This window comes from Dipodomys ordii, unplaced genomic scaffold (genome assembly GCF_000151885.1).
Source record: "Dipodomys ordii isolate 6190 unplaced genomic scaffold, Dord_2.0 Scaffold1, whole genome shotgun sequence".
NCBI classification, from domain to species: Eukaryota; Metazoa; Chordata; class Mammalia; order Rodentia; family Heteromyidae; genus Dipodomys; species Dipodomys ordii.
Window position 1 is genome coordinate 9,851,934 of NW_012267217.1, and position 16,544 is coordinate 9,868,477.

A 16,544-nucleotide genomic window follows, 5' to 3' on the forward strand; every position below is an offset into this window, starting at 1 on the left:
CTCAGGGAAAACGCCCAGGTCTGAGTTCAAGTCCCATGATGAGAGAGAGAGAGAGAGAAGAGAGAGAGAGAGAGACAGACAGACAGAGAGACAGAGAGACAGAGGCAGAGACAGAGACAGAGACAGATTCTTCTGAAAATAATGTACATTTTCTACTGCCACTAAACTGCTATAGTTTCTAGATCTCTCTACTTTTCTTTAATATCTGCAGTGAGCATCATTTTTCTTAGGAAAATGTTGTCACAGTTAAAAAATAATTAAGTGACATAATATCCATAAAAATGTAAACACCTTTAAAATCAACATCAATATTCATCAACTCAACAATAATGCATTCTTCTATTATGATCAGATTCTATTTATTTTCAACACTTGTCTCATATTATTCTTTTTTGAAATTGAAATTAATTGTTTCTATCAAGGTAAAAACTGCTCAAGTTATTCATATCTCAGTGCTAGTATCATTGCATGAATTCTATATTTCTTACCACATTGAGACTAACTACCTCAGAGATTCTAGAATATGATTTAAGTACTTCAATTTGTTTTCAAATTTGAGATGAAATGTTTCTAGTAGGTATTGGATTTGTCCAAAACTTTAACAACTTTTGTTTAAATTCTCAATTTTTCTACTCATATATAATATATCCTTGTTATATTTTTTATTTTTGAAAATATCAGACTGCTTATATTTCTTGACTAGTTAGGGTTCATTTTTATTAGTAGTTGTAATCATATAATTGTTATTATAATATTATGCAAGTGATACTTACTAAACATTTTAGACATGATATGCAGTGATTCCTGCATTTTAATACCAGAATACATTTATACATATAATAGAGTTTATGTTATACATATAATGATATATCACATATTATATAGTGATATCATTTCCAGTTTAAGTCTGAAATAGTTACACCGGCTCTCTGTGCAGTTCAGTTATGTTTATCTCTTCTGTGTTCTCAAAGTCAATGTAGGAAATGACCAAATAGAATAATTCAAGCTGAGTAGAACAAAAAGTAATCAGCAACATACGATTTCATTGGCCAGATGACCATTTTTTTATAATATTTTCAATTAAATTGAAAAACATAAAATAAAAGTATATGTTTTATTTTGATATACATATTAGACAATTTTTAAAACACAATAAACATGAAAAATAAAACAACTAATAAAAATTTTCTAATGATTATAGTCTTATATTAATTATAGAGCAAACTATTTACTACTTCTTTTAGTAAACATATGTAAATGTAAGGGATTACTTAAAGCAATAACTCTCAAACATATTATGCTAAAACATGGGAAATCTAATCATCAATAATCTTTATTTAACAGTATTGAGTATTTTGGAAAAAAACAATTATGTTCATAGTTACTTGTTTAATTAACAGTCCATTAGAATTGTAATTTGTGTTTATAGTTACATTGGTTGAACTGATGAACCAAGGTTCACTTTTTCTTTTCTAGTTATTTTTTTTATTCTGAATAAGCTAATACTTCCTTGGTTTTAGGGCTTAATCTCACCTAAATTTCTGCAAACTACTTTGCATTTTAAGCACAATATCTTTGAGAAGACTTGCACTATTCAAATTAATTATCACACAAATACAAGATAGAAGATAAAATAAGATTTGGTAATTTACCACACAATGATGACTAGGCAAGAGGAAGTATGTCATTATTCACAAAGATGAATAGGCATGTCTCTAAGACTTGCCAAAATTTATTTATTTTTTATTTTATTTTTTTTATTGTGAAAATACCATACAGAGGGGTTACAATTACATGGGCAAGATAATGAGTACATTTCTTATCAAGCATTTTTGCTTCCTTTTTTGTTTCCCCTTCCCATCCCTTCCCATCTCCCACCCCCACCTCCTCCACCCATCCCCCACCCCCACCCTCACCCTGGCCAAAGTTGTAAAGTTTGTCTTTGGACATAACGACTTGTACATCTCATTTTTGCAATGGGTCCAAAAAATGGTTTGTTTTTGCCCTTCCCCTCCACAAATTATACCAACATCAAATACAGTGAGAGCAGGGGTTATATCTTGGGGGAGGGACATACAAAGCAACAAAGAAATCATCTTACAAATATGTTAGAAACAATCGCATGAAAGAAAAAAAAACATTTGAATACTTATCTTGGGGTTCATTTCACCTAACATCAACTTATCTGACCTTTTCTGCTTGTCTCAGACATATACTAGTTATTGCAAATAAGGGCCTCCATCAGAAAGAATGACATTACCCCATTTGTTAGGAAATAGAAAGACTTGGAAAAAATTATATTAAGATTTACTTTTTTAAAATGGAATTTTTCATGTATCTGTATAATGTTTATCAGGGACAATGATTTGAACTGTAATAACAAATGCAGGCTATTTTAGTCCTATCATGTTAACTCAAGTCTCTGTTAGCCATTTATTATTAATTATTTTATGTATGTGTGTATGTATGTATGTATGTTTGTAGTATGGGTACTGGTACTTGGACTTGAACTCATGGCCTGGCATTTTCCCTTAGCTTTATTGCATAAGGCTGTTGTGATATTTCTTGTGACACACTTTAACTTACAGCTCTTGTCCGGTTAGTTAGGAAGAAAAATATCATGGACTTTTCTGCCTATTTGTAACCATTACTATTTTAATGATACAGTTACTGAAACATAAATATATTTCTTGATCTCAGCCTCAGTAGGTAGGATTATGAGTTTGACCCACAGGTGCCCAGCTAAACCTCTGCTTTCTCTCTTCCTGTTTTTACCTTCATTGAAAGTTTCTTCCAGGTCAAATATCTTTTAGCCATTTTATAGATACATGACTAGATTATACACACTTGGAATCAAATATACATTTTAAGTCCTTCTTTAGTCTTTTTAACCTTTACCAATATAATGCTGTGAAAATAGGTTTATTCAAATACTACTGATACAAAGATAAAACATTGTCTTATTCATAAGGAAGTTGCATTTCAAACATTGACTTTGTTGGAAAACAAAGATTTTTTATAGAAATAGTTCTTTAACATATTTTATTTTATTATGCTATGAAAGATCTCAGAAATTAAATAGAAAAAAAATCTACCTTATTTTTGCTATTTTATTTTCCTGTTTTCAGTGATTTCTATCTTGGATGATAATTTAACATAAAAAATTGTATTTCTTTATTTATTTCCTGCTATTTAGAAATAAGTCTATGCCATTAATTTCAATCTCCTACATTACAGCCAAAGCGTTGAATGGCTATACATATCTATTTATTTATTTATTTATTATTTACCATTTCCTTGGTTCTACCTCATCTTGAAAATTTGTGACTGACTAATAAATCAAACAAATATCATTAATATTGATTAGATAAATAGCCAATGACCATTGACCCTAATATATTAGCTATTGGGGGAATATGTGTGTGTGTATGTGTGTGTGTGTGTGTGTGTGTGTGTGTGTGTGTGTGTGTGTGTGTATGTGTGTGTATGTCTATACTAAGTCACTTTTGTCTGAGTCATATTGTCTATGAGATACATGACCTGACAAGTTATTATGAAATATTCCTGTTACATTCATTAACAATTTCCTGACCATGACTTCTAAAAATCTTTGCAGTAGTAACTGCATTTACCAAGAATTCATGTCCTTAACCTAAGTAGCAATTTCCTGCTACTAGTTCCTTTAATTACTTTCCAAGTATAAAACCTTGATGCAAGGAAGATGAAAACTCTCAAATCAACTTTACTGAATTCAACACAATCTATGGTAGTGTTTTATGGCCCAAAGTGCTAAGAGAGTTGGCATGGACACCTTGAGAGTATACCTCCATTCAAGTTGATTTCCTTTTCCATGTTTATTTTACATAGGTATGCACATAGCTGTTCAAAACTTTCTGGTTTTTGAAAGAATCAACAACATTGTTCCTATGTGAATTTTCCCTATATATCTTTGTTGAAATTGAAATGGGAATGTAAGATTTTAGTTTTCTCTGAAATCCTAGAAAATTGATTCTGCAGGGATTTGCACCATAACTCTTATGCTAATTAAATCAACATATTGCCTTGGATTAGATATTGAGATTTGTTCATGAAGTATAGTGTCCTTTTATCATTTCAACAGAGTTTTATGGGAAATCTAATTTCAGTTCAGTAGGCATTCTTTTTTACTTCTAATTCTAGTTAATTCATTAAAAAACAATGACAAAATATTCCAGTTCTAAAGAGATTGTTAGAAAATTATTTTTTTCAGAATAATACCTCCTGTAGTCTACCTTTAAAAAAAAAAGAAAAAAAGAAAGTCATTGTGATTCACTTCTAATTCTCTTTCTTTTACTTAGATGAAAATAAATAGAAAGTTATAACTTATTATTGAAGTTTATACAATTGCATTTATGATGAATCTTATTAGAAATGACATTGTTAAGCTTGCTGTCAATGACTCATGCCTGTATTCCTACTTTCTTAGGCGGTTGAAATCTGTATTTTGAAGACAGCCACAGCAGGAAATATGAGAATTTTACCTACAATTAATCATCAAAAAGATAGAGATGGAGTTGTTGCTCAAGTTGTAAAGCCCTATTATTGGGTAAAAACCAAAGAACAATAGTCAGTTCAAACTCTAGTTACTACTAAGGAAAAAACAAAAGAATGACATTGTTACATATCTCCCAATAAGAGATCTGCCTTACTTTCTATGTGAATAACTTACATAGGAGCTATGAAATTATATAATTTTGTTTTCTTTTTATTTATTCATTCATTTTTAATTTATTGTTATTTAAACCTAGTATACAGAGGGTTTTCTGTTATGTAAATAACATAATGAGTACATATGTTTTGGAACAGTGTCATCTCTTCCCTTCTTTTCTCTTTCTCCTCTCTCCCCCACATAGTTCATTTTCAACATAGTGTCTAATAAGTATCACTGCTACATTTGTTCACCCTTTATCCCTCCATTTATGTGTTCTTCCTTACCTCCACAAAACATAAACCTACATACAAGACAAAAGGTACAGAAATATTTTTTTAAAGTGTCAAAGTACAAAACAAAAAACAACAATAACAAAAACCAAGAACCAAAAGAACATAAAACCTCTTGTTTCCATTTCTTGGAAGTTATTTTGAAGTTAGCTAGACCTAGAGGAAAATATGTTGCATGCTTTCCCTTTTTGTTGTAACTACAAAATGACTATAAATCTACAGGTAAACACGCTGGTTGGTAAAAGACAAAAACAACAAAAACAATAAACAAACTATACTTGGATATGGTAAATTATACAGTACTCTAAACATTTACACAGTGAGACCAAAAGAGGATAATCTTATGAGAGTATTACAAAGGTTCAATAACTATGATGTTTATGATAGTGAACTCCACGAATTATATCATTTTATGAAGTTTAATCCACCTGCTAGACAACATAGTACAAATTAGAAAAATATGAAGTTTTCAAGATACTTATACTATTCATGCAATGAAACAACTCCCCCAGTATTTACTCTAGTGCAAGAGTATAGAACATTCTTAGCCTTATTATTCCATGCTCTTTAGTCACAGGTAATAAAATCATAGGTACATATGAAAGAATGGTAGGTAAGTTACACATATCCCAGAAGGCTTCTTGACTTTGTGATGTAGTGGCATCCAGAATAGATCTGCCATCCAATTTTATTTATAATGTGTCAAAATTTATATTAATATTTATACTTTATCAAAATTTTATTTCATAAAAATGTTCACCTAATGCATCCAATTGAACTGTAATTGTAGCTAGAAGACTTTAGCTTGATGTCTACTTTATTCAGCAAGTAATAGCTAGTTATGTAACAGTTCGCATATGCAAAGTGGTGGTTTGATAAATTAAGATGATTTAAGCAGGTTAAATTTTTGTTATGTGTTGGCTTTATGAAAAGACAATAAATAATATTTTCATTATTGTTTGATAAGTTTTATATTTAAAGGTTAACTTAAAATTGTGTATGCCAAATTAGGGCCAGTCCTTTATAACCTTCCCTTGGTGGGAGTCCTTATCCATGCAAGTTGAACACAATTCTCGGCCTTTGGAAAAAGTCAGGCCTTGACCTCCATGTAGTTTTAATGCTTTGTGGCAGGACATTTTTTGAAGAACAATTGGTTTCAGAATATCAGGGTAAACTGACCTGGATGTTTGGTCATTGGTAGATATAATGTTGCAGTCTGGCTGGGTAATTTATTTTCTAATAAATGGAAAATCACAGTATAATTTCAATTTGACCTGGCATTGAATTATCCCCAAATTCCTTTAATAGTAATATGTATTCTACTGGAAAATCTTTATACGACAAGCTTCAAAGATCCTAGTAAAACCCAAAATTTCAGAGCTAACAGACTGACAAGGACAATAGCTGTTTGGGGTGATGCTGATGGTAACTCATCTGAGAGGAAAGAGGGTTATAATGGTAACCACAATTATCTACGTGCTTCATCTGAGCCCTTTTGGCAATTTTTCCAAACCTCTTCACCCTCCTGAATGATAAAAATGACTAGTTGAATATAAAATGTTGGAAAAAAGATTATGTAGTACTATGTTAAAGACTCAAACTGTTTTTTGTGTTTCTTTCAAACATACATGAATAACTGTTCATTTAAAACTACCTGTATCCCACATGGTCCATTGACTGCTAAATGATGACAAAGACTTGTGTTGGATGTCTGTATTACTCCCAGGAGAATTAATGGGGCCTCCAGAGGCAAAGACTAAAAGATGACTGCATAAACAATTTTAGCTGTCTTTAATGAAGTACTCTTTTGTGAACACTCAGTTTATCTCCACTGAATGTTTTACTTAAAAATAATACATATATATATATTGATCCCAAATAAATAGCAAGAAAAAGTTCATTAGAGACATTTCAGAAAATGAAGTTTTATTGTTCCATTTATTTAAATGTAAATTGCCTTTTCATTATTGAGCACTTGAAAAACCTTGTCTTTTGAGTGTTTTATTTAAAATAAAATAAGAATTAAGAATATTAACAAATATCTATTAAACCATATCATAATAGAATGTTTTCTTGTTTCTGAACTTTCAGTTTTGTTGGTGAAGGCCAACTTGTTAAAAATTCAATGGTTCTTATTTGTCATTCATATCTAAAAAAATCATTCCACTCACTTTTAAAAATATGTAATGTTTCTAGTGTGTTCTTTGCAAGGAATTCCTATTAAAGTTGTTAGGTCAACTCAATACAGAGTACAGAGACAGCAATTCAAAGGCAACACATTTTTTTTTATTTTAAACTATTGCAAAGGGGTTTATTTCAATTCTTCAATAATTGAGACTAAGTGTAACTCTAACACAGAAAGATACAAATTTCCAAATGACTCTACTTCTCTTTTGTCACCCTCAGTTGTATTTTTCTTTCATTTCCATACTTGTTCTTTTATTTTTCAGAGTAATCGTGGGAGAAAATATGTAAATGTTGAGTAAATAGTTATACTTTGTTGGTACTGTCAGAACCCGTAAAACATTTAAAGCTGAATCATTTCTAAATGACATATTTAATAAATGCTGATTATATATCATAGTTTGGCTGGTTATTCTCTCTTCAAGAACTTGTGACAAGCCGGACGCCGGTGGCTCACGCCTGTAATCCTAGCTACTCAGGAGGCTGAGATCTGAGGATCGCGGTTCAAAGCCAGCCCGGGCAGGAGAGACCATGAGACTCCTATCTCCAACAAACCACTAGAAAACCGGAAGTGGCGCTGTAGCTCAAGTGGTAGAGTGCTCGCCTTGAGCTGAAGAGCTGAGGGACAGCGCCCAGGCCCAGAGTTCAAGCCCCACAACCGCCAAAAAAAAAAAAAAAAAGAACTTGTGACAGTTGGGAGGGTTGGTGGTGGTGGTGGTGGTGGTGGTGTGTGTGTGTGTGTTCTAATACAAACTGATTTTATTTGGAGAGAGCATAATTGCATAATTGGTAGTTCTGTCAATACGCAAAATGGCTCGATTTGTGCTCATATGATCTCCTTATGTGTCTTTTCTTGGACTTTCTACAATTTTAATCCACAAAACCATGAGAGAAATAAAAAATATACAAGTAAAACACTTTACGTAGTTCCTTTAGATATTTTATTCTTAGACATTTTAATCTTATATAATAGTAATCTTCTATAGTAATCAGCAAAGTAAACAGCTGAGTCCATTGTTTGTTTATTTTTTTTTGGCGGGGGGTCCGGTCATGGGGCCTGAACTCTGGGCTTGGGCTCTGACCCTCAACTCTTTAGCTCAAGGCTAGAGCTCTACCACTTGAGCCACAGCACCAGTTCTGGCTTTTTTTCTTTTTGCTTATGTGGTGCTGAGGAATCAAACCCAGGGCCTCAGGCATGCAAGGCAAGCACTCTACCACTGAGCCATCTTCCCAGCCCCTGTTTGTTCATTTTTTAATCAATTGTTTGTGCTTTGCACTCTAAAGATATTGTTGCACAGATATGACTGGGATCTTATGGTATACTAACTTAAAAAATACTTGCTTTCAAGTTGTCTAGAGAGAATTTTTGGTGACCCCCAACTCTACACAAAAGTTGACGCTAAAAGTCACTCCACTGTGCTCTGTTACATGCACGGGAGTGGAGTACTGGATGTCCCTACAGAGCAATGTGGTCATTGTGATTCTTCTACAAATTCTATCTAGTCATATTCACTTCCTACCACTTATCCGTTTCATTTATTTTGAACAGCTTAAACAGGGTTTCAGATAGTTACTTGGACCTCAGATGAATCTTAGATTTTAAAAGTTGTTGTAATGTTTAATAAAGTTGATCTTTAGTATAAACACCCAGACTGATAATTTATCAGGGGTAAAGTGGCTATAGGTTTTAGAGATGGCAGCAGAGTAGCCTTGGCTAGCTTGTTTAGGGAAACACTGTAGAACCAAGCCATAGTGTAGTAGTTATATATGCAGTTATCTATACCAGCAAGAACTTAATGGGCAAGAAACTAAGAAGACATAATTGCTTTTGGAAGAGGGAATAAGTTGCACAGAATATCAATGTCCTATCACTTCATGACATGATGTGGGGCTTTTAGAATCTTTCTAATTCAGTACACTTAACACATAGTATCTGTGGTGAGCTTGCCAAGATAGTGATAGTTACCTTCTTTAGTACATAACAACAAGCTGCAATTTAGTCCTATAGTGAAAAAAATAGAATAAAATTTGCTTCACTAGCCAGCAGGTTTTGCTTCTGCATTGAACTGTCTTTAAATCCTGTCCTCCAGGGGAGCCACAAGTAAGTGTAAAGTAATTTCAGAATGTGATGGGCGTAGAGTAAAGACATATCTCCATTAGGAACTAGGATTTCACCTCATTAACTTTGTTGTCCATATTGGTGATGGGGATCCTATCTTGTCTTTAGCTTTAGACTAATGCTGTGACTTCCCCAAGACAGCTGTTGAGGCTTTCCACACATGTTCACAGGTCTTCCTATGCACCAATAGCATCTGGTATTTGATGACTCCTCAGGGAAGAAGGTGATTTTTCTACTGTAATTACAACCAACAGCTTTTTATTTTAGTCCTTAGAATTTGTGATTAGAAATGTGAAAATATGGGCTACAAATGGCAGAACACACCTATATTATCAAGGTACTTGGGTACTTCTAGAGCAGAAGCACTGCAGTGCAAAAGTAAGAGACTCTATTTGAAAAAGCAAATGAAAAGAAGAAAAGAAGAATATGACACTACTCAATTTGTAAATGCAAGCCTAAATCCCTAAATTCTAGCCCCAGTACTGATCAGAGAAATAACATTAAACATGAATATTAAAATATTTTATTTCTTTACCTCTTCTGTTTAATATCTTGATATCTGTTATACTAATCTTTAAAAATAATTCTAGGAAAATACTAGACTTCACAGATCTTGTCTTACGATTTACTTATGTCTTTAAAACTGATACATAATACTGTAACATAAAATTGAATAAGATGTATGTAAGTATAAATAAAAAATTTGTGCGAATGTGTCTCACCTAATCATTAGTGGTGAAATAAAAATTCATTTAATATAGTTATAACACAAATGTACATACAGAGAATCCACTAAAGTACACTAAAGAGGTTAAACTATAACTTTGTGGTAGAGTAGAATTTATTATAAGATTATTATTTGTGGTATCCAACTCATGTAAATTTGACCATAATTTTACATTGAAAAATATTTTATTCAAAGCAAAACTTGTATAAGTTTAAGGTAAAAGCAAGACACATATTAAAATTTTGAGGGAAAGGCTGCACTTACTATGTTTATCTACAATAAAATGTTTTGATCATCTCTTAGTGGCATACAATTCTCTAAATGTAGTCACTGCATGAAAAGAAAGTGTGCAATCAATATTTTATTCCAATTTGAATTACAATAAAATTGAATTTTATTAAGTAGAAAAATGAAAGAGTTAATGCATTTGAGTTGAAATAAAAACTGGCTGTGTTGTTCACAGCTTGCACTTTTTGAATTGCTTTATGTTTTAGTAAGTTGTATTAAATATTTTCCTGAACACAATGGGACATAAACAAATATTCCTGCTTATTTAAAACTCATTATGGTTTGCACCCAAATGAATAAAGTCAGCATTAAAAGAATGTCTGTACCAGCAACATTGTTCCACATAAAGAAGAACCTTCAAAGGGTAATAACATGATAAAAAGCGACAGCAACTGGTGTCCTAGTTTTCAGATTTCATGTTGATATCTTAAGGTTCATTTGAAAGCGGCTCTTTCACTAGCACTTGGACAGTTTTTTAAAGTAGAGCAAGGGATGGATAAATAAATTTTGAAAAAAAATGTGCAGAATTGCCATTTCAAGCTGAAACTTTTCAGAAATGATTTCATTCTAACTCCTTACTTAGGTCTAAGGAATAAATGTTGTGAAATTAATTAGACACACAGGTTTTATGACATTGGAAACTGTGTTTCCACTACTGAAGTCCTAAAAAAGGTCAGCAGATACAATAGGGAACTCATGATATTCATGCCAACCATATCTTTATTTCCATATTGCCTTCAATAGAAATTCAAAATATTTTACTGAACAATTTCATTTCTATATTTTCTGCAAATAAAAACATTTTTCTTGGCCAATGAAATGTACAGTAATTAGGCCTTGGTCTATTTCTAGCGTACCTGACAACTGACATTTTCAGGAAAATAAACAAGTAAACTTCTTTGGATTCAGGGTAAAATATTTTCGATCATGGCTCTACTATCATACAAAAACTGAAGAAACTGCAAAAGTCCATTTAATTATTACATATGAAACTTCAAAATCAGCATTCTACAGTTTTTGCACTATATTTTTTGTGTAAAATTTTACTTTGGATAAAAGAAATCTATTTCAACTACAGGAAGTTTATTAAACTATTTTTTAATAAAAGAAATAAAAAGTTTTGTAATAATGATTTTTTAAAGTATGTCAGTATATCTCATAAATAATGTCAAACACCTTATATATTTTTAGTTTATTGTGTTCATTAAAATAAATGCCTAACAAAATTTTGTTTCTTCCTTTTTTCCTTACTTCTGTTCACTCTTCTTTCCCTACTTCTCTTCCTATCTCCATCTGTTCTGTTCTTTTTTATCTCTATTTTTTTTTTGGCGGGGGGGAGGGGTGGTCCGGTCATGGGGCCTGAACTCTGGGCCTGGGCACTGTCCCTCAGCTCTTCAGCTCAAGGTTAGCACTTGAGCCACAGTGCCACTTCCAGCTCTTTTTTTTTTTTGTTTGTTTATGTGGTGCTAAGAAATTGAACCCAGGGCCTAAGGCATGCAAGGCAAGTGCTCTACTTCTGAACCACCTTACCAGCCTATCTCTATTTTTTCTTTATCTCTCTCTTCCTTCTTTCTTTTTGCTTTCATTCCATCTTTCATCTCACTTGCTTTCAAAAGACAAGCAAACATCATTATTGTTTAAAAGTAAATGTAAATTTCTATATGATTTCTCACTTAGTAAAGCAATGTAATGTAATTGGATTTGGATGTGGAAGATGATGACCACAAACAAGGCCATACTAAAGCTACCAGCACAACTATGTTTATCACAGTACTATTCACCATTCATATATAATATATATGCCTGGTGACTTTTTGTCTCTTTTATACATTTTTTCCCCTATAGTATATCCTCTGTTGTTATTGGATTTGATTTTGGTACTCTGGTATTTTATATACATTTATATGAATTAGGGAAGGAAAGGGGAACAACAGAATGATGAGATAAAGGACAATAGTCGAGAGGGAACTAATGCAGCAGGAATACTCACAAGACAAGATGTTGGAAATGATCTGTACAAATTTGGGGGGGGAGTGGAAGAGAAAAAACAGGAGGAAATTGAGGAAAGAGTAACAAGTTTGACAGAAAAAATGCACTTATTACCTTAATTATGTAACTGTAACCCATCTGTACATCACTTTGATAATTAAAAAATAGAATATGAAGCCAGGCACCGGTGGCTTATGCCTGTAATCTTAGCTACTGAGGAGGCTGAGATCTGAGGATCACAGTTCAAAGCCAGTCCAGGCAGAAAAGTCCGTGAGACTCTTATCTCCAATTAACCACTAGAAACAGGAAGTGGTGCTGTGGCTCAAGTGGTAGAGTGATGGCCTTGAGGTAAAGAGCTGAGGGATAGCAGCCAAGCCCAGAGTTCAAACCCCAAGACTGACAAAAACAAAACAAAAGGAAAAAACCCAGAATATTGCTAAGAGTAGAATTTTATCTGAAACTTAGATAAAATGGTTTTAGATATATTATTTACTGAAGTACATAAAACAGAGCAGTATTTCAAATTCACATAGTTATCCTATCCTGAAATCTTTTCCTTTCATTACATCATTTCATATTTTTTCATAAAATCGGCAGGAACAAAAGGTGATTGTATGAGGACAGAAATAACATCATTTATACATTTTAAAAAGTATTTATATATGGAAAACTTGCTGAAAACAATGGCAGCAGTGAATTATAGCTAAATTTTGGGAAAGGAAAGATTTTCTTTGTGTAAATATTGTTTCCAGATACCAACTTATTGCAATGATTCATTTCAACAGTATGTAATGAAAATCTCTGCTATCAACCACATAGTACATAAATTATAAAAAGAGGAATAAAAGTACATATCAACATTCAGAGTCCCCTCAGATTATAACAAAACATTTTCTTAATAATAGATACCTCTGTTGATAGTTTTCCTTCATTCTGTCATATTAATAAGAGATCCTATAAATCTTATAAATCTTCATAGTTCATTTATGTGGAATTCAAATGTCTATTTAGCAAAATTTTTGATTGTCCAAATAAACTATTTGTAAAAATAATGATTTCTAATAATTTCCCAAAAGGATCAGAAAAGGTATCAATGATGTTCAAACTTGTCTCGTGGGCAATAAATTCCTTGAACAATTTAACATACATGTTCTCATATTTCAGCCTCAGCAATTGCTTCAATGCCAGGAAATCCAACTTATAGTCCCTGGGAGCTGTAAATTCCTTGTCAATCCTAAGTGAAAAGTGTCTAGATAACAGTAATAGAATAGCTCCTCTTGAAATGTAAAGAGAAGCCAGCCAAGTATAAGTATCAGTCAAATATTCTAATTAAATTACTTTTTTATTTCTTTGGATCTTTTCCATAATAAAAAGATAACAAGAAGTTCTATGGATGTGAGTTTTGTGCTTTTCCTAAGATGATACAATACTTCAAGAAATCTATGAATTGATCAGTAGACTCAAATACAGTTCAGATTCTTCCTTTCTTTCTTTTATTAATGTCTTTATCCTTTTTTTTCCTTTCTGTAGGATAAGGGTATTGAACCTAAAAATTGTCAAGTGTCTTGGTCAAGTGTCTAGTGATTGATCTCTGCTCTTTTTTTTTAATGTAGTTTCACTAACTTTTCAAACATGAGCCTTAATCCAGACATTTCTGATTCCACCCATTTGGAGATCTTGGATTAAAAGTGAATGCGACCACCACAGCCAGCCAGACTACTGGGATCATTAACCAAAGAATGTATTTTTATCTTATTGAAATATTTTCCAAGCAATCACTTTTCATTTTTTAACGATGTACCTAATGTATGATATTGAACCATGTTAATTTTCATGTAACATTTGTATCAACATGGTCTCCCAAAAGGCATGCCTTCTTATTTCCATCTAGTAAAATTTTAAACATGACTTCACATCAACTACCAGTTACTGAAGACCATCTGAGTTCTTTAGAAAATAGTGCTATTTTTTGTGAGACTATTATAAAAGGAATTGCTTTCCTGATTTAAGCCACACTTTTTTCATTGTTGGCATACAGAAAAGCCATTGATTTTTGAGGGTTAATTTTATACCCTGCTACTTTACCAAAGTTTCAAATCAGCTTTAGTAATTTGGGAGTGGAGTCCATGGGATTCTTTAAATACAATATCATGTCATCTACAAAGAGAAAGAGTTTTACTTCATCTTTCCCTTTTTGGATCCCCTTTATGTTGGCATTTTGTCTTTTTGCTGTAGCTAGGCATTATAATACTAAATTGAAGAGAAGTGGAGAGAGTGGACATCCTTGTCTCATTCCTGAGTTTACAGGAAATGAGGAAATGGCTTTAGATTTTTACCATTAAGTATAATGCTGTCTGTAGATTTGTTATATACAATTTTATTGTATTGAGGAATGTTCCATGGATTCCTAATTTTTCCAGAGCCTTCAATTCCAGAGGTGTTGGATCTTGTCAAATGCTTTTTTTGCATCTATTGAGATAATCATGTGGTTCTTATCCTTGCTCTTGTTGATGTGAAGAATTAGGTTAATTGATTTGCTTATATTGAACCAGCGTTGCATCCCTGAAATGTATCCTGTTTGATCGTGGTGTCCAATTTCTTGGATGAATTGTTGAAGTCGATTGGCCAAAATTTGTTGAGAAGTTTTGCATTGATGTTCATCAAACAAATGGGTCTATAGTTCTTTTACTTTGATGAACCCCTACCTAGTTTTGGGTTGAAGGTTATTATGGCTTCATAGAAAGAGATCCATAGTGAACTTTCTCTTTCAATTTTTTGGAAGAGTTGGAGGAGTATTAGGGTGAGTTCTGCTTTGAAGGCCTTGTAGAATTCTGCTGTAAATCCATCCAGTCCTCGGCTTTTCTTAGATGGGAGGTCTCTTATTGCTGGTTCTATTTCAATGCTTGATATGCGTCTAAGTTGGTTTAACTCATCTTCGTTTAGTTTTGGCATGTCGATATTTACTAGGAAACCATCCATTTCTTCCAGGTGCTCAAACTTATTAGCATAAATGTTTGAGAAGTATTACCTTAAAAAATTAAAATACTTATGAATTTATTTAACTAAAGAAGTAAGGGACTTCTACAGGAAAACATTAAAAATCTTTTAAAAAGGCAATCAAAACAGATTTAAGAAAGTGGCAAAGCCTCCCATGCTCCTGGATTGGAAATGTCAACATGGTAAAAATGACAATACTTCCCAAGGCTATCTACAAATTCAGTGCAATACCTATCAATATTCCAACCTCATTCTTCAAGGAAATAGAAGAGGAAAAAAATTCATATGGAACAAAAAAAGACCCCAAATAGCAAAAAATGATCCTTAACAGAAAGAACAGTGCTGGAGGAATATCAATACCAAATTTCAAAGTCTACTACAAAGCCATAGTCATCAAAACACATTGGTACTGGAACAAGAACAGACTTGAAGACCAATGGCTATAGGTCTGTGGGTTCAGACCTATAGCCACCAAATCTTCAATAAGGGAGCTTAAAAAAAATAGAATGGAAGAAAGACAGCCTCTTCATGGTGCTGGCAAAATTGGTTATTCACCTGTAGAAAACTAAAGGTAGACCTAATATATCACCCTGAACCAGAATTAACCACAAATGGATCAAAGACCTCGGAGTCAAAGCAGACACTCTGAAAACCTTACAGGACAGAATAAGAGAAACCCTAGGTCTCCTTGGCACAGGCTGAAATTTTCTTAATAGAGACCCAGAAAAACAAATCAAGGAAAGGTTGGACAAATAAGATTCCATGAAGCTTCACAGCTTCTGCTTGGACAAGGACATAGCTATCAAGATCAATAGAAAGCCCACGGATTGGGAGAAGATCCTCACTAGCCATACAACAGACAAGGGTCTCATATCTAAAATATACCTGGAACTCAAAAAATTAAATTTCTCAACAAATCCTCAAAGAAACAACTGCCTGATAAACAGTGGGATAAAGACTTACAGAGAAACTTCTCTGAAGAGAAAATGAGAATGAGAATAGCCAATAGACACATGAAGAAATGCTCAACCTCTCTAGCCATAAAAGAAATGCAAATCCAAACAACATTGAGATTCCACCTCACCAAAATTAGAATGGCTATAATCAAGAACTCTAATAACAACAGATGCTAGAGGGGATGTGGACAGAAGAAAACCTTACTGCATTGTTGGTGGGAGTGTAAACTTCTTCAACCACTTTTGAAAGCAGTATGAAGGTTCCTCAAAAGACTCCACAGAGATCTCTCCTATGACCCAGGAA